Here is a 23,003-nt window from a genome sequence, read left to right as displayed (position 1 = left end):
TGTAAACTCCCACTCCTAACGAATGGTACAAACCATACAACACTACAAAGAAATAAAAATAAACTAAACACAACTAACATGCATAATGTGACAATGACAATCATCCTCCGATCCCCCAAGCTAAACATCACATTGTCCTCAATGTGAACAAAGAGTAACTAAAGCATAAATAAGGGAGAGGCATAACTCACAAAGGGGTGGGTAAGCAAAGGGAGCTTCAAATGTATAGACACCTCCACCACAATTGGTAGTTGTAATTGGGTAGCCGACATAGCCAAGAAACTTAGCTATGTTTGTACCTAGGTTTGTACCTAGCAAAAGACGTCATCACTAGAACACACATTAGCATTATTATTTAAAAAACGAAAAAAATTTGAAATAAAAATAGGAAGTAGAAAAAAAAAAGAAAAAGAAAATTGGGTTGCCTCCCAATTAGCGCTGGTTTTGAAGGTCCCGCACGACCCTACTCAGTTTGTCAATCGGAAGAATCCAATGCCTTGAGTAATTTATCATATGCCCCTGCAAACATATCATTGAGCACTACATATGGCTTGAATACAAGCACAACAATCTTGTAATACAAGGGGTTAGAAAAATTAGAAGAGAAATTAAAAGAAAAAGAAGAGTAAGAAGAGGAGAAATAATCAAAATAAAAAGAAAAGGGAAAGAATTTAAAACTTCTCTCTACTTGCTCTTTGGGCAATATAAAACTCCTTGAATGAACATCAAGGTCCACTTTGCCACTGTCATGCAATGGAGATGTTTTGAAAAATTTAGAGCAATAAAGCATAGAGGATGAATTCACAAGTTTAAAACTCTCTACACATGGGACATAAAGGGAAGGTAGGGTTGGCTCAATATCCATGAATTTACCATTATTAATCAAACCCTCTTCTATGAGCATATCCGCACAAGAGTCTACAGCTTGAATTTTCATAACTAATGGTTCCTCAACCACAAATTCATCATATAACGGTTCATCATCCTCAAAAATATCTACTATATCCACTTTGTTCTCATCTTGAACATCTATTAATTCATAAACGCTCTCTTTAAAATTTTCATTCTTAATCCACCCTTCATCATCATCATAAATGTATGGTAAGGCACTAGATTTTACAATTGAATGCACTTCAACCTTGGGAGAGGGATTCGGAACATGCATGAAAGAGTTATTGTAAGAATAAGAAGAGGCATCATGATCATATGTATTGCAATGGGGACAATAGCAAGGGGATTGAGTATTGGTCAAATTAGTGAAGGAAAAGTAATTTTCTAGAGGTGGTTTAGCATACAATGTCATTTCCCACTCATATGTATCTCTAGCAAACCACTCAATAAAATCCCAACCAAAAGATTCTTCACTACATATAGACTCAACAATATACCTAGTTTCTTCATTTAGACCCTCATAAATCACTAAGCACATATCCCATTCTTCAATTCCATGATTAGGGCCAACAAAGTCACCAAGCCTATAATAATATCTCCAAAATACTTCATTCTCAAATTGTGGAAAATAAAAAATAGCCATTAAAATAAGGAAAAATTGCCCGGAATAATCCGACCTTTCCTTCATCCGCCCAAAATAATCCCACCTTTCGATTATTTTTAAATAATCCGACCTTTGTACATCATCCGCTTTAAATGGTCCCTACCGGTCATCTAACTTGTTATTACAAGTTACCATACACGTGTCAGTCTCTAATTCGTCAAAAAAAATTAAAAAAATTTTTTGTTTAAAAATAGAAATAAAATAAAAAAAAACAGAAAAAAAAAATTTTAAATCTAAAAAAAAAAACCCAAACCCAGATTCCGGCAACCCCAACCACCGGTTCCATACCCAATTTCGGCAACATCTCATTTTCCCATCCCAATTCTGGCCACCAACGCCCTTCCCTTTCTCAAATCCGGCCAAACCCTTCCTTTCCCTCCCCGTTTCCGGCCCACTCGACCCCAGCAGCAGCCCACAAAACCACCAAAGCTGCGCTACTGAACTGCTGCTGCTCCCCTTTTCGCAAGCGCACCACCCACAAACCCGCTTCAAACGAACCACAATCAGTCGCACCACCCACCATAGCCGCATACTGGAAGGCACCACAAATCAGCTGCTTTAAACGCCCTATAATTAGCTTCATAATCACAAAGCCATCATAGCAACCCTCATAGGGGAGGGGGATGGTTTTGGTGGGATAAAATTGGGTAGAGGTGGAGGTTTCGGTGGGTGGGTGGGTTGGGTAAGGGAGGTGGTTTCGGTGGAGGGTTTGCCGGAGAGGGTGACTATTTTTGTTTTTTTTTTTTTGTTTTTTTTTTTTTAAAAAAGTTTTCAATAATTTTTTGATTATTTTTTTTATTTAGTTTTTTTTTTTCCATTCACATACTAACACGTGTGCAACAAACCCCAAGTCACAAATGGTAACTTGTTTAGCCGGTTTCAAGTCACTTGGGACCATTAAGAGCGGATTGAATATAAAGGTCGGATTATTAAAAAATAATTGAAAGGTGGGATTATTTTGGGCGGATGAGGCAAAGGTCGAATTATTGGGGGATATTTTTCCTTAAAAAAAATCCACAAAAGAGCAAGAGCACCTGCAAACACAAGAATAAGTAGAGAAAAAAAAGAAAAAAAAATATATATACAGATTAGTCTCACCAAATAAGAAGCTAAAAAAAATTAAGCCGTCCCCAGCAACGGCGCCAAAATTTGATAGGTTGTCGTACACCTGTCCAAAATAAATTCCTAACAAACCAACTAACAATGTAGTAGGGTAAGTAGGGTCGAATCCACAGAGAGATGACTATTTAATCTAGCTTTCAAGGTATGGAGAAATTAAACTACGTCACGAAATTGGGATAAAAATATAGTCTGAATTAAAAGAAGGATATAATAATTAATAAAAAGACATAGGGTTATGGTTCACCATGTTTATAGTTCTAAATCTATCAAATTCAATAACAATTCAATCAATCAATTATCTAGAGCAACTGCTAAGCCTACGATCGGGTCTTTACACTCTCAATTCAACATATGCAGTACAGTCGCTAACATAATCAGAATTGCTAATTGTAGGGAAGCCTCTAAAAGTAAGATCTTTTGATTCAAACTCTTATTAACATGAATTAATCAAACAATTGATCAGGTTGCAAAATTAATAATATAATACTATCAATTAGAGAAATGAATAATCAAAATATCAAAAATACCAATCAAGAATCATCATATAAACATGGATTCCCAAACCCTTGAAAGAAACTACTCAAACATGGAAGAAATAATTAAAACTAGATCTAAGGAATAAAACATAATTAAAAAGCAAGAATATAGAAATGAAATACCTCAATGAATTAAAATAGTAAACCCAAGAATCATTCATGGAAGAATCCATGGAGATGCCATGAGAAACTAGGGTAAAAAGAGAAAACTAAAAAGAATGTAAAATTCTAAAAGATATAAAAGGCCTAAGGGAAAAAATAATATCCCTTGAGTATTTATATTATCCTAAACCTAAATAAAATAGGAAAATAAAAATAAAAAAAGAATTTTAATGATTGGTCGAATTTAAAAGTTGTAGTCCACATAGGACTCCTCGATCATCAAATGCGCGCACCACCAATCAAGCGATGGATGGCCGATGGTTGGACGAGCTGCACAAGGGGGAGTTCGACCAGCGGTCGCTGGTTTCCATCGCCCCAACCAGCAGCTCACGGCCGATCGCACAGCACGTCCATCGCCCGATGGCTGGGCGATGGATTGGCAGCTTCGCAGGGTCAACTTTAAAGGCTTTTATCTCAAGATCTAGGAATTGTATAGGGGCGTGCGACCTATCAATGGAAAGATCTTCAAGTCTAGTTTCTAATGAAATTTGAGTTGATTCATTCCGATCTGTAGAACGCAAGTTATAATCAAAAGAGTAACCAAAGGTTTGTTTTGCCACTTTGTAGATCATCGTTTTCCTTCGTTGCTAACTCAAATTCAGTTCCAAAAAGTGCATAGCGACCCTTATGGATGCTATATTCATTCCTCATGCATATAAATCTCAAAATAATATTGCACATCATTGAACAACGTCAATTCATCGACTTTTCATTCTTTCATTGTCCGATTCTTCCAAAACCACTTCGAAAGCGTCCAAATAGTTATAGAAACTACCCGATACATTAAGAAAAACACAAACAAAGCGTAATAGAGCACAAAAAGGACAACTTATGCAATTGCGGCCTAAAAAGCGATAAAAGACTCAGAAAGAAACTATAAAACTAACATAATTGTGCCTATAAACTCAATATAAATGTGATTTATCAACCATCTACAACGAGGAATCATATCTCAGTGTTCGATAGGCTTAGAGAATGTGACCATAGGGTGAAAGAAACTTCAAGTTATCAACCCTTACGGCAAAAAGTAGCCGTCTTTAATCGTGTAGGCATGACAAATGCCTCTAGCAAAGAACAGAGATAGTTAGCTTTTAGTCGCATAAAGAATAGGGAAGAAAATGTCATGAAAAATGACGAGTCGAAATGTGTTTTTCCCTCTCGCATGAAGAGAACGCAAGACATAGACATCACTGAGGAACAACCTTTAAAGGCAAGAGTTCGCACTGTATTTTTCACTAACCAAAATAAGTCGTCAGACTATGCTATATAGGAACATAAGGAGATTGTTTCCACGAACCATGTGATGGTTGAAGAGGTGCCAAATGATAATGAGGAAATAGAAACTGATGAAGCTCCCAAGACACTTGAAGACGGGGGACAAGCAATAGTAGATGAGTTAAAAGAGTTAAACCTTGGCACTCTTGAAGACCCACGACCTATATACTACAGTGCCCTTCTCACCCAAGAGGAAGAATAAGAGTATTTCAAATTACTCTCTGAGTATAAAGATGTCTTTTCCTGTTGTTACAAAGAAATGACAGGTCTTAACCCGAAGGTCGCCTTCCATAGATTGGAAATAAAAAATGGGTGTTAGCCTAAAGAAGCAATCACAAAGGCGATTCAGGCCAGAGCTGATCCCGGATGAACAAACTCATTGATGTAGGGTTCATTTGTGAAGTCATGTACCCTACATGGATAGCAAATATTGTTCATGTGATGAAGAAAAATGTACAATTGTGAGTTTGTGTGGATTTCCGCGATTTAAATGAGCATGTCCCAAGGATGACTTCCCATCTCCAATCACAAATTATGATCGATGCCACCACTGGACATGAAGCATTGTCATTCATGGATTGTACGGCCAAATATCATCAAATTCACCTGGCGCCTAAAGATCAAGAAGCCACGACATTTCGCAATCCAAAAGGGATATTTTGCTACAAAGTTATGCCATTCGGTTTAAAAAATGTCGGGGCTACGTATCAACGTGAAATATAAAAGATCTTCAAAGATATGATGCACTAAATTATGGAAGTTACGTGGACAATTCAGTGGTTAAGTCTAAAAAGAGGGAGGATCATCTAGGTGACCTTCGCAAAATCTTTGAAAGACTACGCAAATGTCAATTGAAAATGAATCGTCACAAATGTGAGTGCGGTGTTACCTGAGGAAAATTTTTAGGCTTCATCGTAAAACATACGGGAATTGAAATTAACCAAACCAAAATTAAGGCAATTCAAGAAATTCCTATACCACAAAATCTCAAAGAACTTCGCAGTCTTAGAGGGCACCTTGCATGTATTTAGAGGTTCATCTCCAATCTTGCAGGCAAATGTCAACCATTTAGTCATCTCATGAAAAAGGATGCTTCATTGAAATGGGATGAGTCATGTTAAAAAGCGTTCGACAACATAAAGAAGTATCCGACCTCTTCGCCGTTTTTTGGGGCACTAGTTGAAGGAAAACCTCTAATCTTTTACATTTCTACTCAAGAAAGATCATTGGGGGCAAAGTAAGCTAAAGAAATTGAAGATCGCAAGGAGATAGCTCTTTATTACTTGAGTCGAACATTGGTGGGTGCTGAGCTGAATTATTCACCAATTGAAAAAATTTGTCTTGCGTTAATTTTTGCCATCCTAAAGTTGAAGCATTACATGCAAGCTCATACAGTCCATGTCGTCTCAAAAGCCGACCCAATCAAGTACATCCTCTCAAGACCAGTGTTATCAGGAAGACTAGCTAAATGGACTGTACACATCAAACAGTACGATATAGTGTTCGTACCACAAAAGTCTGTCAAAGGACAAGCCATCGCTGACTTCTTTGCCGACCACCTAGTACCACCTGAATGGGAGATGTCCGTTGATTTTCCTAGAGAAGATGTGTTTAACATCAAGATATTACCACCATGGGAAATGTATTTTAACGAGGTTGCTCGTCAAGACGGCACATGAGCAAAAGTAGTCTTTGTATTGCCAGAAAACAAGTTTTACCTTTCTCATTTGTGTTAACTCAGTTGTGCTCCAATAACATGGCTGATTACCAAGCTCTCATTATGGCAGTTAAAATGGGAATTCAAGATCTTGATGTTTGTGGAGATTCGCAACTCGTTATAAGTCAACTTTTAGGCGAATATGAAGTCAAGAAAGAGGATTTAATTCCTTATCACAAACATGCATCAAGATTGCTTGAAAAGTTTTACATTGTCAAGCTAAGCCATGTTCCAAGGAGTTCCAACAAGATGGTTGACGCGCTTGCCGGTTTTGCAGCGACTTTGGCATTAGGGGCAGAGGAAACCATGTATGTGCCTGTTTGCAATCGTTGGGTAGTTGCACCTAAAGAATATGAAGTTGAATATGACGAGGTCGAGGAGGTTGACATGATCATTGTCTACCAAATTGACAAAGAAGACTGGCGTCAACCAATCATCGATTATTTGGATCACCAAAAGCTGCCTAATGATCCAAGACATCGAACAAAATTCCGCCGTCGAGCCTCTTGTTTTATTCTCTTCAACGGGACTCTTTATAGACGATCTTTTAACGAGCTATGGTCGAGATGTATAGAAGATGAAGAGGTAGCCAAAACAATAGAGGAATTTCATTCAGGGATTTGTGGAGCTCATCAATCTGGTCCTAAGCTTCATGATCGTATCAAAAGGGCGGGGTATTATTGGCCCTTAATGGTTTAAGATTGCATGGTGTTTGTTAAAAAGCGTGAAGCATGTCAATTTAATGCGAACTTCCTTCACCAACCTCCAGAACCACTACATCTAACTGTGACATCATGGCCATTCAAAGGATAGGGTCTTGACATGGTTGGTCCGATCACACCAAAGTCATCTAGTGGTCACGCTTATATACTGACTGCCACTTATTACTTTTATAAGTGTGCTGAAGCTATTCCCCTTCATGTGGTGAAAAAGTAAAAGGTTGTCGATTTCATTCGCACCCATATCATTTACAGGTATGGAATACCTCAAAGAATCGTCACTAATAATGGAAAGCCATTCGTCAACAACTTGATGGATAGCCTTTGCCAAAAGTTCAAGTTCACGCAACATAAGTTATCCATGTACAATGCTCCTGCAAATGGTCTAGCTGAAGCATTTAACAAAACGCTTTGTAGTTTGCTAAGCAAGGTCGTTGTAAAGTCTAAGTGTGACTGGCATGAAAAGATAGGGGAAGCACTTTTGGCATATATGACGACATACAAGAATGCAACACAACCTACCCCATACTCGTTGGTGTATGGTGTTGAGGTTGTCCTACCCTTAGAAGTTCAAATTCCATCACTAAGAATTGCCATTCAATAGGGTTTAACTAGTGATGAAAATGACAAGTTGCAATTGGCTAAGCTTAAAGCGCTTGATAAGAAAAGATTACAAGTTCAACAAAAATTGCAGTTCAATGCTATCAAGCTCGCATGTCACGCGCATTCAACAAAAAGGTTTGACCTCGTTCTTTTCAAGTGGGAGACATGGTCCTGGCAGTGAGATGGCCTATCATTAATTACTTCGCGCAAAATTGGAAATAAGTTCACATCAAAATGGGATGGTCCTTATGTGGTACGAGAAGTCTACACTAATGGTGCATACAAAATTGTTGATGCTGAGGGATTGATTGTAGGTCCAATTAATGGCAAGTTTTTAAAGCGCTATTATTCATGAAGTGAAAGACTTGTACACTCCTAAGTAAGAGAATAAACTGCTTACCACCAAAAAAAAAATCAAAAAAAAAACATTGTTTGAACTACATTGGCTTGATCTTGCAAGATAACTTGTTTATTTAGCAAGTACGTAGGTATCTTGACCAAAAAAAAATCAAGTGCAGCCACATCATAAAAAAATCATCATCATTGTACTACTCCTGGCCCGTAAGAGTATAAACTGTGTACGGGTAAACGAAAAAAAAAAAATCTTTACTCCTGGCCTGCAAGAGTATAAACTGTGTACGGAAAAATTATAATAAAACGAATTCATATGATAGAGATGAATAAAATAATGTCAAGATCAAAATGAAAAAGAAGGTAAAAAAAAATAAAAGTGTTGTTCAACTGATAAACCATGAAAAAAAAGAAAAAAAGGGTAGTCTATTCTCAACCCATCCACTCAAAAGGTTTGAGCATTGACTGAAGCTCTTGAAGTTAAAATTTTTGTTGCTCTAATTGGAGTATCTTATCAGCACTTAGAATAGGAGTTGCATGTAAGTCATCTAAAGTTTGCTTCACAACCGTCATTTGTTCTTCAATTGATGTGATAGATCCTTTGCTAGTCACTAAGTCATTTGTCAGACGATTCTTCTCTTTACAAGCTTTCGTCAATTCAGCTTCAAGGTTTTCTACTCTTTTTGTGAATAAAGGCATCTTGTTCCTTCAATTGCTCTTGCCTTTTCTGCTCATTATCAAGGTTGGACTCCGCTTGCTTGAGAACCTCAGATTGAGCAAGTATGTCTCTTGTAATCTTGTTACTTGTTTAGATCTTTGTCGTTTCGCTGCAGCCTCCTCCAAAGCAAGGTAGGATTTGACTGAACAAACATAAGACTCGACTTTACGCTTTAGCGGAGCCGGGTCACCCTTGAGGTTTTGTATACCTCGATACACCATGGAAGCTTCTTCAAACCTTTTGGGTACCTTCAAATAAGGTGACGCTTGCAACATTGCCAAGTATTAAGCGCCTATTTGTTTTATTGCATCTGCAAAAATAGTACAAGAAAAGGGGCCTAGTGGAAACGTGTTTGCGGACATAGTAGGTGCGCAAACATGCTAAATTGCAGCTGTACGGTCTTCATCAACTGATTGTCGAACCTCAAAAGCCTTGGAGGCAAGCTCAACAGAATGAGGACCATCTACTAACTTTAGGCTTTGAGTGGGGGACTGTATTTCCTTCCTTGGTAAACTAGGAGAATTGTCACGAAAATTATTCGTGGCGATCCTTATTCCCTTCCCCTTGCCAGCAGTTGGTCTTGGTACATGTAAAATAGCTTCAACCTCTAAGAAGTCAGCAACAACACTCTCGAAGTCTTGATCATCCTATAAAAAATATAATAAATAAATTCCAAAAAAAAGGTGTCGAATACTTACAAGTGGTATTCAGTGGGAACGATAGGGAAATCTTGAATATCGCCAAAGGAGTCCACATCGTTTAAAGTGATGTCCTCTTCATTAACGCCTGATCACCTTTTACTCCTATGTGTATGCTTGTAGTTGATGTCAGATTCTCCGCTAGTGGAGCTTCCTCCTTGGCTGACATCTCTAATTGTCATCGATTTAGAGTTGCCTTTCTTGGATAAAGGTTCATGACTCCTTTTACCACCAGCATTGGTCTTTGGTCAAGGAGCACTCGTGTCACTAGCATGTTCCTGACTCTTCCTAGACTTGTTGGGATCAGCTTCAATACTTGTGCAAAGGACGTCAACCTTGTTTGTAAGGTCATTAACTGTCACTTTGGACCACCAAGACCCAAAATCCCAAGTTACAAGGTCACACCAATTCAACGAAAGGAAAGGAGTCAACACCTAGGATTGACTACCACAAAACAGAATAAAGTCCCAATACCGAAGAGCTTCATTATAGCCTACAGATTGACGATCATCTACTACACGCGTAAGCATACCGGGAACATCTTGACAAAACCCAAATTGTCTACCAAATCGATGAGGATTGTAAGGCTCTATGAAAAATTTGTAACCAGAGCGTACAAGAATGTAGCTAGAGCGAAGGGACATGAGGTAGCCAAATTGTGGAATCCCAAGCTTCCCATCATCAAACAAAGCAATGTTCTTGTCCTTGTTTGGCACGGTACACCCAACCATTGTCGGGGTCCCTTCATGTATCATATCTCGTGCTTCTTTATCCTTAAAATGCTTTAAACTTTGAGAACCCGAGAATAAAGTCATTAAAGGGCATGGGAGAGCTAGATCCAGATTGTGATGAGTTCCAAAATAGTATGCGAGCCAACTATACAAGTAATGGGCCAGTAATAATGAACCAAAATAAGAAGGTTTGGGAGACCTTGAAATATTGTGCAGACCATGATAAATGCTTTCCAGGACAAGAAACTGCCAAGCTGAACAGTTTACCACAAGCCATCAAGGTTGCAATCTCAAACATCGCGGGTCTTATCGATCTGCTATCACAATGCGGAAGAACAAATGTGCATAACTAACAAGACAAGAAAGTATCAATATAGGTAGTTCCTCTTCTATTGTTGTCGGGAAGGCCTAAACGCTCAAATATGGATAACTCATCATTTGTCCACGCCGTAGGTATGTCTGGTAAAGTTCCGCCAGGGTCATGTTTAGATTATGAGGAGTCGAGAGATATCTTGTCCTCTTTGGTGGTGCGGCATAGCAAATTTGCTTCTAGCATCAAAATCTAATCCATTCTTTGGCTAAAACCTCCCTCCTTGAACCCAATTCTTTGTAAAGGCAATGATAAGCAACAAATAAATGCTCACAAGCCTTCAAAATATACCATTTGTTGTCCTCATTTATTGCTATTAAGGTCGCAGAATAAGGGACAATCTCATCATAAATTTTCTCATAAATAGGTAAGCCACCAAGTCTATGCAAATCCCATAGTGAAATGGACCACTCTCATGACATTGTATGGAGTGTGTTTGTGGTAGGGCACCAACTCTCACAGAATGCTCGTAAAACATGCAAATTTTTGTCATAGGAGTAAAGTGTGGCATAGACAACGTTGTAGATTGATGCGGATTCTAGATATTCCCTCGAGCGACACAGAATGTCCATTATCGATAGACTAGGATGAAACATGATTCACCATACATCTTTAGAACAATGGATCCCCATCTCACGGACCCTTCAATAATGGAACGACCTAATAATGTAAGTAAGTTGTCTGTTGAAGGGTGTCATGGAGCTTGTAAACCTTTGTGGTGTCGGAGACATTAGTAATCTCGATAGACATGTCACTGTGGAAATTTTTCTTACAAATATTTGTTTGCATGTCGTTAGGCCGTCGCAATGATTGTCGAATTTGTAGATGCATGCTAGTCTTGGGGTTGTCACTCTCTTGGTCGACGAGAGAAAGATGGGATTGAGAACCTTTATTGAATTTCGCTACGCATACCTTGTCCATGATCAAAGACTAAAAAAAATGTTAGAGTGTTTGACATGGTACATGTATATTGAGTATGTCATGAAGTCAATCTCGTAATGGAATTTCGAGTAGGCCAGTCTTAAGATGTCAAGTTCATAACGACTTGCATACATGACTTGACATCTCCGATAGGTCCATAACAAAAAGTCCTGACCCATCGCGACATGGGAGACTCAAATCTTCAAGTCATCAGACCTGTCTTAAAGACGCCAAGTTCATAACGACTGGCATACATGACTTGACGTCTCCGATGAGTTCATAAAAAAGAGTCCTGACTCATCGCGACAAGGGCGACTTCAAATCTTGAAGTTATCATACCTGTCATAAAGATGCCAAGTTCATAACGACTGGCATACATGACTTAACGTCTTCAGTGAGTTCATAACAAAGGGTCCTGACTCATCGCGACAAGAGCGACTTTAAATCTTCAAGTTGTCCGACCAGTCTTATGATGTCAAATTCATAACGACTGGCATACATGACTTGACATCCCCGATGGGTTCATAACAAAGAGTCCTGACCCATCGCGATATGTGCGGCAACGTATGACTACCTTGCGAATCTGTCATATGTCACATAAAGAACCATAAACTGGTGCACATGCTAAGAAAAAAAAAATAGGACCGTTCAGTACTTACTGACGGATTCTTGAAGATTCTTGCTGCTAACAACGATCCAAGATCACGAGAGCTCTTTTGATTTGAGTACTAACATCAATGATGAAAAGAGAAAGACATGTTAGTTTATCAAATTATCAAGGAACTAAAAGAGGTCAGACAATACAGAGTGAACAATACAAATATTGGGTACTGGGTATTAGCTGACAATTACTACACTAAGATAATTGCATCAAATTGCAACAGGATTCAAGCAATTAGTGGATCTTTAGTGGCAAAAATATACCATATTGGTGATTACAAAAGACAAAGTTCGCATAACACGGCAAACAAACACTACGGGACAAAATTGGCAAAGTCGGCAAATAAATCCCTAATTCTTATGCTTGTTGTACCGCAAATTTAATTATGAAGTATAATTTACATCATGGTTGATTTGTATTGGATGAAAAGTGAATAATTAAAACAAGAAAAGCAAAAGTTGAGTATCAATTACCTACTTCAAAACGATTGACTTGCTGCAATGACAATCGAAAGTGGAGATGTCAGAGAAATTTTAAAAGCCAACTCAAATTAAATACTGGGAACAAGACAAAGTGTGATTGTAATTAAGTCTTGCTTCGATAATTGGTTTAAAAGAAGGGTATGAGTTCGGATATTTATCTTTATAGCCGCAAATTCAAGAAAAACAAATAAAAAGCAGTTGCAAGGGAAAGTCGGCTACCTTGTTCGTCAAAGTATGTCTACCATAAGTCCGTAATAATGTGGTATAGAGGGGTCAAATTCCTTATTTTTATAGGTTTCGGTTGACAATTATCTTTTAGGAGATTAAAATCTAGTGCAATTGGGAGTCTAACCTTGAAGCTCGAGAATTCCCATAAATCAAACCCAGTACAAAAAAAGTACTAGTGACTTCCAAGTCAAATTAAAGGGTCGAGACCTTGTCACACCAAACACTTCAAATCGTGTATGTGACATAGTCTCGAGGGGGCAATTTGTAGACACGAAAATTTTATAAGTGTCATACATTAAATTAAATAAATTAATTGGGGTTAAATCATGTTAATGATCCATTTTAATTATTTTTGGGCCCACCCAAATAATTAATCCGAATTAATCAAATACAATTCGGGTTATAAAATAAGTCAAATAGAGTAGGATAAAAGACTTCTAAGTCACAAAATGGGCCAGGCCCAAACCTACTAAGTAACTCAAGGGGTTCTCATCTCCTATAAATACACCATTCCTCCATCAGTCGAGGGGATCCAGAAATCATTATTCCAAGAGCTCATACAACTCAAACGAAATTCTCTCTGAAGTAAGCCAACAAGCACATCAAACTCGTGCCGACTTGTTCAAATACACTCAAATACATTTGAACGGGATTAAGCTTCATAAGCCCTCATTCAAGTGTATTCAAACAAAACCCTTGAAATATAGGTTGACATCATCAAACGTCACCCTGCGTTCAAACTCAAGTTGACGTCATCAAACGTCATACACGTGTCATCGTCAAGCTGCGGAATAGATTCAGAGGAATTAGTTTATTTTATTTTCATATATTAATATAAATTCATTTGTTACTTTATTTCCCGTCTTTATTTATTTAGATTCGAAATTTGTGTAAATAGGGTGTTCTATTCACTTCTTTTCTGCTGATAAGAAATTATCTGCACTTCTTACATTTTATTAAATCTTATTTTAGTTGTAATGTGATCTTGGGTTCTCTTACACTACAAGAAAAAGGTGAATTAGCAACGGCCAAAGTAGTCACAAATCCGTCGCAAAAATGGGTTTGCGACGAATTTGCAACTACTTTGGTTAGTCACTAAAGATCTCGTCGCAAATCTATTTTTGCGACTAATTTTTAGATAGTCCGCAAATTTAGCGACAGATTTGCAACGACTTTGCAACTACCATTTAGCAACTAACTTCAAAATTTTAGCAACTAAAACATTGCCCGTTGTAAAATATTTGCGACGAATTAGCGACTACAGAGGCCAATGATTTAAGACTACAAAGACCAATATTTTGCGACGGATTAGCGACTACTAAACCAAACTTTTGCGACTACTAATTTATTTTGCAACGGATTAGCAACTACGAGACCAAACTTTTGCGTATACGGAGACTAATTTATTTTGCAACAGATTAGCGACTACGAGACCAAACTTTTGCGACTACGAAGACGATTTTTTTTTTTTTTTTTTGGCGACAGATTAGAGACTACTAAGATCAATTAATTTGTAACTAACCGTTGAGTCTCTAAACAAATCTGCAATCGCTAAATTTGACTATCAATATTTGGAGACCATCATCAACACAAAGCAACTATTGAATTTTTAATTTTTTTGGTAAATACCACAAAATATTAACCAACTTTTACATTACAAGAGTGCTTACATTACATAAGAGTGTTCGTACTGCTCAATAATTTAAACCATATAAGCTCACCTTTATCTACTTATACATATACATCTTCAATTGCTAACAAAGTTGTTTTCTGAAATAAGTTACTCTAGATAACCTCAATCGTAATCCTCTAACCTCGTTGAGCTATCATTAAAAATCACGTCTCTTTGCCAGGTACAATTAATCAATATATTGAAGAAATCCACCCTGCAATATCAACAAAAAGCCGAAATCAATATTTATTGTATGACATGTATTGATGCACACCATGTCAGATCAAATTGGAATACTTTTTCTAACCTTTATTGTACATGCATGAATTGGTATCATCAACCTTGGAGAAGAAAGAAAAGTGATGCGTATGAGAGAACAAATGCAACAAAAATCAGCAAAAAGCATCCAAGTACATATACTTCTCTTTAGCAACTTAACCTGTGGGAAAAAAAAGTAAGAATAAATAACATACTTTTTTAACTCTATATCACTCACGAGTTTAATGAAGCAATCCCATTGTAGTTGTAATATTGGATCTTTTTTGAAAGACTAATATTGGATCTTTGATCAAACTTATCCCATCACTCTCCCTCACCCTCGTAAACAGGATGGTTAGACTAACACGACTTTAAATGTAGTATAGTATGAATGATCAAAGAGCCAAACTATCCATATCAGCCACAAATCATTTTTACTGAACATCAATAACCCATGCCCAAAAGTTTATACTAATTTTCCATGTAAGCTAATTTGCAATGTCTAGCTCTAACCTTAATAGATAAAAGTTCAATTGAAATCTAAACCAACACATCATTTCAACCATCATTCTGACATTTTTTCTATCTTTGACATACGTAAATTTTAAGAAAAGAAAAGTACTCCACTAATTCAGATAAATCAAAGTCTGTACAAAACCTAAATGCAGATTCCAAAGTAACATGCTCCAATATATTATCAATCAAATAGGGGAATGCAACGAACCCACTCCTGCCACCACCTGTGACACTCACATACAGCAAGCAGCAGGGGCAGATCTACAACAACAACAGAGACCAACAACAACAGCAAGCAAAGAGAGACAGAGGACAGATGAGCAGCAGGGCAGACAGGCCACCTTAGGCCATTTGTTTGTATTGTGCAAAAGTGGAAAGAAGACAAGAGTAGTACTTGTAGTAATTAAGGCCTTGTTGCCAACTTATGCAATGTAGTAGTAGTATAAATAGAGTAGTCTAGAGTAGAGAAGTTTAGGCAGCATATGATAGTAGTAAGTTCTTGGAGAGTGATGGCCTAAAGCCATTAACGAGTGTACGCAAGCTTTAAGCTTTTCTATCCAAAACAACCTTCCGTCCATTTTTTCTTTATCGCGCCACGCTAGTTCGTTGCAGGAAATAAAGCCAATCAGATTAAATAATCTAGATTCTAAATTTCTAATCGCATAAACTATAACAATTAACAAACAATAATTCGACAACCACAATTGAAATATGTAAAACCGAAAACAGAAAATTTTTACAAAAGTGACCTGACAAAGATCTTGAAGTATAGAATAAGAGTTGGGTCAATTTAAGCTCTGCATAAGAATTGGACATGGCTAGCGACCGTGGCCAAAAACTCCTACATTGCAGTAGATTAAAGGAAAATTTACCCACAGATAAACAACATAGAAATGCAAGGAAAACTGCTTTATTCTACAAAGTTCACAAATAGAAAAACCAAATCTAATTATTTACTCATTGATTTCCAGCCATAAAATCCAAATGATAGCCAAAAAAGTTGAGTACCCAAATAAATTCATGTTCCTTGCAAATCGATAAAGCCAATAAGCAGCATTATATAATTAAAAGGACAACACAATAGCCTATATGCACCAGCACAAACAATAAGAGTCTTCTACAAAAGAATTCAGCTTAAAAAAGTTTATAATGCCCTCATTCACACAGGAATGTCCCTTAATTATTGAAATTGATATTCACCACTAATTCCCTTCACAGTACGAGTATTATTCATTGCCACATTCCACACATGATATCTGTAAGCTAATTTGACCAGCCCATTAATTTGAAGATGCCTGGATTACTAGAGTACAATTAATAGGAAATTATCATAATTTGTATTTTGTCGGCCATGCTCTGACTAGTTGCAATTTGACAAATTCCTCGCTGTTTAAAATCAACATGCTGCATTGCATTTACTTTATAGTTTAACAAATAAAAATAAGGCAGCCTTTTCATTCCACAAGTAGCACATTTTTTTTACCCAGAATAAACTTATCTTTCATGCATTAATGGGTACACATTAACATGCTACATTGGATTTACTTTGTAGTCTAACATTATTTCTGTTGTTTTATCATTGATGATCCCATTGTCACGGTAAGTCGGTAACCAAGCAGTAGCAATTTAAGCCCAGAAACAGAATTAAATCAGAGCAAAACCAGAAATTAAATGAAGTTTAGGCGAACCTCAATACTCTCCATCCACTGATTATCCCATTACAAATTAGAACTACACTTTAACCAATCAACCCCCTTTCTTACACTAATAGAGAGAAAATAAAGGTTCGAATTATCAAACTCGGGATTGTTACATTGCAAATAATTAAGGCTTTTTGTATTATCAATCAATTTTGAATGATTTTTCAAAAATTAACTTCAATTAAACCATGGAAACCAGAATAAATTCAAAAATTGGACAATAAATTCAATGATAACCCTAAAATTCACAATTGGAAAATTACAGTAAGCAAAAGATGGAGCGGCGTCAGGCGGTTAAACTAACCTGGAAGGAGAATTGGTGGCGCAGCGGCGGCAGATGAAGATCGACGGTGACATGTTGAGTCTGTGAACTTGGCCTTCTGCGTTTTATTTTTTTTAAAAAAATTTTTTAAGGAAGAAGAGTCTGTACGGAACTATTGATGAATGATGACTTAAGGAGTGATTTATTGTGTGTTTAGTGGTAACACGTTATGCTAAATTGCTAAGGGTAGTCGCAAGTATCAGTTGCTAATTCCCCTTTTTGCGACTGAATATTAGGGTAGTCGCAAATATCAGTTGCTAATTCCCCTTTTTCTTGTAGTGTTATCAGAACTTATTAAACCTGAATTGAACTTATTTGAACTAAGGGTGTGTTTTATTCACCTAATTTTGAATTTTCTAAACTTATTAGACCTTATTCAAACATATTTTAGTTGTAATTTGTATTTGGGAAACTCTTTTCTAAACTTATTAATCTGTACCAACAAACATGAACTTCTTACAGGTGGAATAAGTGAAAATAAGGTATACAGAACATATCCTTAATTAAACTTATCTAAGCTTGTTACACTAGAAAGACTTGAAAAGAAGGTGATAAAAAAAAGTCTTAAGCTCAATTAAGTGTAGATATGACAAATTATTAGTTTAGGAAAAATAACTTCTGATATCTAGTTACTCAACTATTTTACTATTGTAGGGAATATTTCAACCATTATCCCAAACTTGAACCCCACTGTGATCATAAACTTAAGCATGGTGGCGTCAAAAGGGAAGGAAGCTAGAGCAAAAGAGTCGCCAACAAGTTTTAGGAACTTGTAAACCGTTCACAGGGTGAAGGTTACACCCCTTAACGATCCAGGAGATCGTTAACTCCAATAGGTCTGGAACCAAGACTGGAATGAAGTTCGGGGATGATGGTACAGATCCAATCTAAAAGAGAAAGAACTTGTCATAATAAAAGGCCTCTACTTTATTCTACTCGTATTCATGTGCGCTTTCTGACTAACATGCAATCATTAGGTTAACCCTAAACCTGCTTATCTATGTTGGTTGAATATTAATGCACAAATAAATCTATTATTGGTGATCACTTGAATTATAATCATATTAGCCCTAAACAAGATTATTAATTATTTTCTTAAGCATGATTACAATTACAATTCTCTTTAAACATGCATAAAAGGTGTGATCAAGCAATAACAATAAAAACAATCAAGCAACATTATAACAACAATAATTGTGATCACAATCAAAATAACAATCATAATAATCATAAATCATAACAATAATAATTAAATTAATCATATTAAAAATAAAGCATAATAATAGCAAGACCCTAAGAATGATACTAAACAAGATTAATAGCAAACCCTAGCAGGTCACTAAGCATTAAAGATCAAAATTTTAGCCCTAACATAATACTAAAATGATATTAGGAAAGAAATAGAAAGCATTCTTTTAATCATACTTGATATTAGAAAATATCAACCCTAAACATGATACTAGGAAGTAATAAAGACCTCCTAACATGATACTAGAAAATAAAATAATCTAAGCATGATTTCTATATCAAAAGATCAATAAAGCAATTAAATTACATACTTTGATGTCTCGTACCTCTTTCTGATAACAAAATACACACGTTAGTAACTTCAAGGAAATATATAAATCAAACAATTAAATTAAATAATTGAAATAGAGATTTGGACCAAACCCTCAGAAATAACAAACCTTCACGTCTAGAGCAAAGGCAACTTTGAACTTGGCTAGGTGAGTCTAGTGCTAATGTATGAGGAATTGTGTTTGTAAAAGGCTAGGCTAGAAAGAGGGAGAAAGAATAAGCTTTAGTTTAGAGAGAGAAGAGAATTAGAGAATTCAGGTTATTGAAAAACGGAGGTCCATGGACTCTATTTATAAGAAAATAGTCCAAAATCGATAGAAACGAATCAGAGTTCGAAATGGAATAAAACATTCTTCTGTCGCCAGCGTCGAACCTATCGTTTGGCGATGCAGAAGGTTTTCAACGTGTTTTCAACTTTTTGATTGAAACGAGTCGTAAAATCCATGTTTAAAGGTAAAATCGTATTTTCATATAAAACACTTCTTTTATTCCAAATAAAACTCATAAAACATAATTATCAATCCTAATCCTATTGGGATTTAAAAGATCCTTTTAGAAGATTCTAGAAGACTATAATCAATCCTAATAGCTTTAGGAATGATAATTAATAATAAGCCCTCCTCTAAATTATTGGGCCGCAAATAAGTACCAAACTGGGCCCATTTTAGTATTTTGGCCATAACTTCCTCATTATTCATCAGAATTGGGCTTATAATATATCGTTGGAAAGCTCTTTTCGAGCTCCATCCAACTACACCATTATTGGACCCTTCATGGACCAAACTGAACTGGACGGGTTATTTTCATAAAATAGAGTAGGTTTTAAAAAACAGAAAGAAAGATTTTTTAATAAAAACTAACCGCAACATTAGACTTTCCACACTTCCACTTCATTCGATTATGATTCGATGCAAAAGGTATTCATTACCGGGTTTGGTTTTGGGGGAGACACAATTGGGTTTCTACAACTAGGGTGTCTACAACTATACTTTATTAAACTAATTGGAAGTTATTAGACCTTATTTATATTCATTAGACCTTATTAAAGACCTTTATGAACTTATGAGACGTTATTAAACTTATTGGAACTTATTAGATATTATTTATGTTATCACACGTATTGTAGTTTTTTTTAAGTTATAAGACTTTATTTATATCTATTAGAGCTTATTAAAGTCATTGCAATTATTTATTAGACCTGAATAACCCTATTGTAATTTTACTTATTTTTATAAGGAACAAAATTCTAATTTGTATAATGGGAAGGCAACTAGCCTGAAATAAGATTTGTATAAGGCGTATATAAGGTGAAGGCATATATGAATATAGTATTTTATATTTTTGTAAAAGGTAAGAGTTACCTACTCTCTCTGTATTTTAAATAAGTATTACACTTATCTTATGCAGTCGTGTAGGTGGTATACTTTCATTTTTTGCGTAAAACTACAATTTAATATTAACTCTTTCTCTTTCATGGTCACCGCTTTAACCCAATAGTTTTTATTTTTAACACAATTTTTTATGTGCGGCCTGTTGTACCGTGCGATAGGGGTTACTTGAATTTTTAAGTCATGGATTACTTGATTTTTTGGGGTTACTTGAGTTTATCGGTCAGGGGTTACTTGAGTTTTCCAGGGTTACTTGAGTTTCTTGGATAGGGGTTACTAAAGTTTTCAGGCTTACTTGAGTTTCTCGGCCAGGGGTTAGTCGAGGCATATATTGTTTTAAAAAAATTGAAATACATACACCATTTATTATTTTATTTTTAAATAATTGGTCCAGTTTTGTTTTTGTCCGATTTTTTTAGCGTTACAGTTTCTATAATTTTTCAAGTTACTCTATTTATATAAATTTTACTGATTTACTAAGCGTAATGTTATGGAATTTAACAATGTTAAAATGTCTTAATTTCACTAATGATGTCATATAATATGGGTTTGAAAAAAAAATTTATGCTATTAACCATAATTTAATAAAATATGGTTAATTTTTAGCAATATCCGCCAATATAGATATTTTATAATTGCAATCCAAATTCACAACATTAATTGTAGTCGTAGAATATTAGGAAATAAGTGCTTAATTTACAATTTTTGTTAACTTATTTTACAATTTTTATTTATTATGGAGTAAGTAATTTTTATTTTCCTATTTCTTATTTATTTTCTTAGATTATGTAAATATTTATAAGCATGATTAACAAGACTACTCTCTGGTTTCATTAGCTACTTCCTTCTCTCACCTCTTTCACTTTGAATTTGTACTTCTCACCAAGGGTTTTAAGAAAGGCAAAACAATTTGGTACGGTGGCCGGCTACATGATGGATCAATTGGGTGATTGTGATCCAATTTACAACCACGTACCTACATTTTCCCATCTACTAAACGAGCATCAATAAACAATTTGCATCCTGTGACGTTTGACCATTTGCTCTGTTTACACCCCCCATTTTACATTTAAAATCTTATTCGTTGCATCATATGATACATTGTCTTATACTTCCCTACCCTTGTTTGAGTAACACCGTCGTTCTTGTACTCATCCATTATTATGCTAGTTTCAGTGAAGAACATAAAACCCTTTTTAAACGCATAATTATGGCAAAATTGGGCATACTCTTCTCACAAAGGTCATTCCATCTTTTGGATCATTTGCTATTCCCCGATCCTCTTCTTCACAGTCCTCAAACACCTCATTTAGATCAATGAAATTGCCCTCCACATTTGCCATTACACTACAACCCAACCCTGCATAGCATAATTAAACTCATAAATTATTCTCCACCATAATTATATTATGTACATCTAATAATACATAATTATACCAATATGATTATATTCATACTAAAAAAATTAATATCTCACTAAAATTGCTTTAAAATAATTTTAAAAACTCATGAGAAAGGTACATTATACATTATTAACTACAAAACACAAAATTCCAAATTTTATCAAAAAATAAATCCATGGATTCGAATTCCATTACAAAACTAAAAGCATATCTTCTTCAACCCTTATAACTTCAAACCAATTATATTTCCTTGTAAAAATCATTTTTATCAAATATAACATATTTCCTAACTTACTCACTACATTACATCAAATCAAGAGAAAAAATTTCAATTATACATTTTAAACCTGATCAATTGATAAAAAAAATCTTACCGTCAATGTCGCCTAATAATGTTTTGAACTTCTTATTTCAGCTTTGATTCAACGAATGACTAGAACTTCATTGGCCATTACCATAAAAATTGTTTCTAAAAGTACATAACATACCTTGGTCGAGAAAGTAATATTTTTTAACAAAATGGCACCATAATTTCATCCTTTACCGCTGCTCGATCTCTTCTTAGGCGGGAATCTCACACCTTTTTACCGCTTAACTCTCCCGCTCAACTCACTTTCTTTCTTTTTTAAGAACGTTGACGTGTCGCAATTTCATTGGATATCTATGTGGGGCTACACATAGACTAAGTTTATGTGTAACAATGGAGGTGATACACATAGACATAGTCTATGTGGACCCTATATAGACAACCAATACCAAATTGACAACACATGGCTCAATGAAAAAATAAGAGGGAAAAATTGAGAGGGAAACATTTGGAATTTTACCGCCTAAGTATAAGTAAGCGGGAATTTTTTTTGCGAGAATCGCTAATTGGTGCCTATAACTACATGAAAATTTATTAGAATGACTAATTAATTATAATTATGCATATTCAGTTATTAATTATAACCACAGACATTACTCATGAATAGTAATATGATTGATAATCAATGAACAATCATTAATCAAAACTTTGCAACCATAATTCATGTAGACTACATGGTAATTTGTGAAAGAGAATGCTTGGTTTTATCAAATTACGGTAGTAAGACTATGATGTTGCAGAAGGGAACGACCTTGAGGCATAAGCGAAGGCAATCTCATAATTATCCTCCAAGTTAGCTTGATTTACATGGTGCAGAGGAATTAGTATAACTATACCTTAAAATTTTGAATTTGATGTAGCTCTTGAAGTAGTGTTTCCGTGTTTGGTGATTGATTTCACATGTAGGTGTATGGAGATAAGGAATATAGATTAATAATTTTGATGAATGA

The 23,003-nt window shown here is 35.7% G+C and overlaps 1 long non-coding RNA gene across 2 annotated transcripts; it reads right to left on the bottom strand.

Moving 5' to 3' along the window:
- Positions 1-14,134: 14,134 nt before the first annotated feature.
- Positions 14,135-17,480, bottom strand: LOC110702617. Of its 2 annotated transcripts, XR_002507502.1 has the most exons (4): positions 17,300-17,480; positions 16,045-16,136; positions 14,829-14,960; positions 14,135-14,735 (listed from the first exon to the last, which is right to left on the bottom strand). It is a non-coding gene; the product is annotated as an uncharacterized LOC110702617 (long non-coding RNA). The 2 variants fall into 2 exon arrangements; XR_002507501.1 differs by lacking the exon at positions 16,045-16,136 and having other exon boundaries at positions 14,140-14,735; positions 17,300-17,472.
- Positions 17,481-23,003: the final 5,523 nt, after the last annotated feature.

Source organism: Chenopodium quinoa, unplaced genomic scaffold (assembly GCF_001683475.1).
Source record: "Chenopodium quinoa cultivar QQ74 unplaced genomic scaffold, ASM168347v1, whole genome shotgun sequence".
NCBI classification, from domain to species: domain Eukaryota; kingdom Viridiplantae; phylum Streptophyta; class Magnoliopsida; order Caryophyllales; family Amaranthaceae; genus Chenopodium; species Chenopodium quinoa.
Note: the sequence above shows the minus strand (reverse complement) of the source record. Positions and strands in the feature narration are given on the sequence as shown.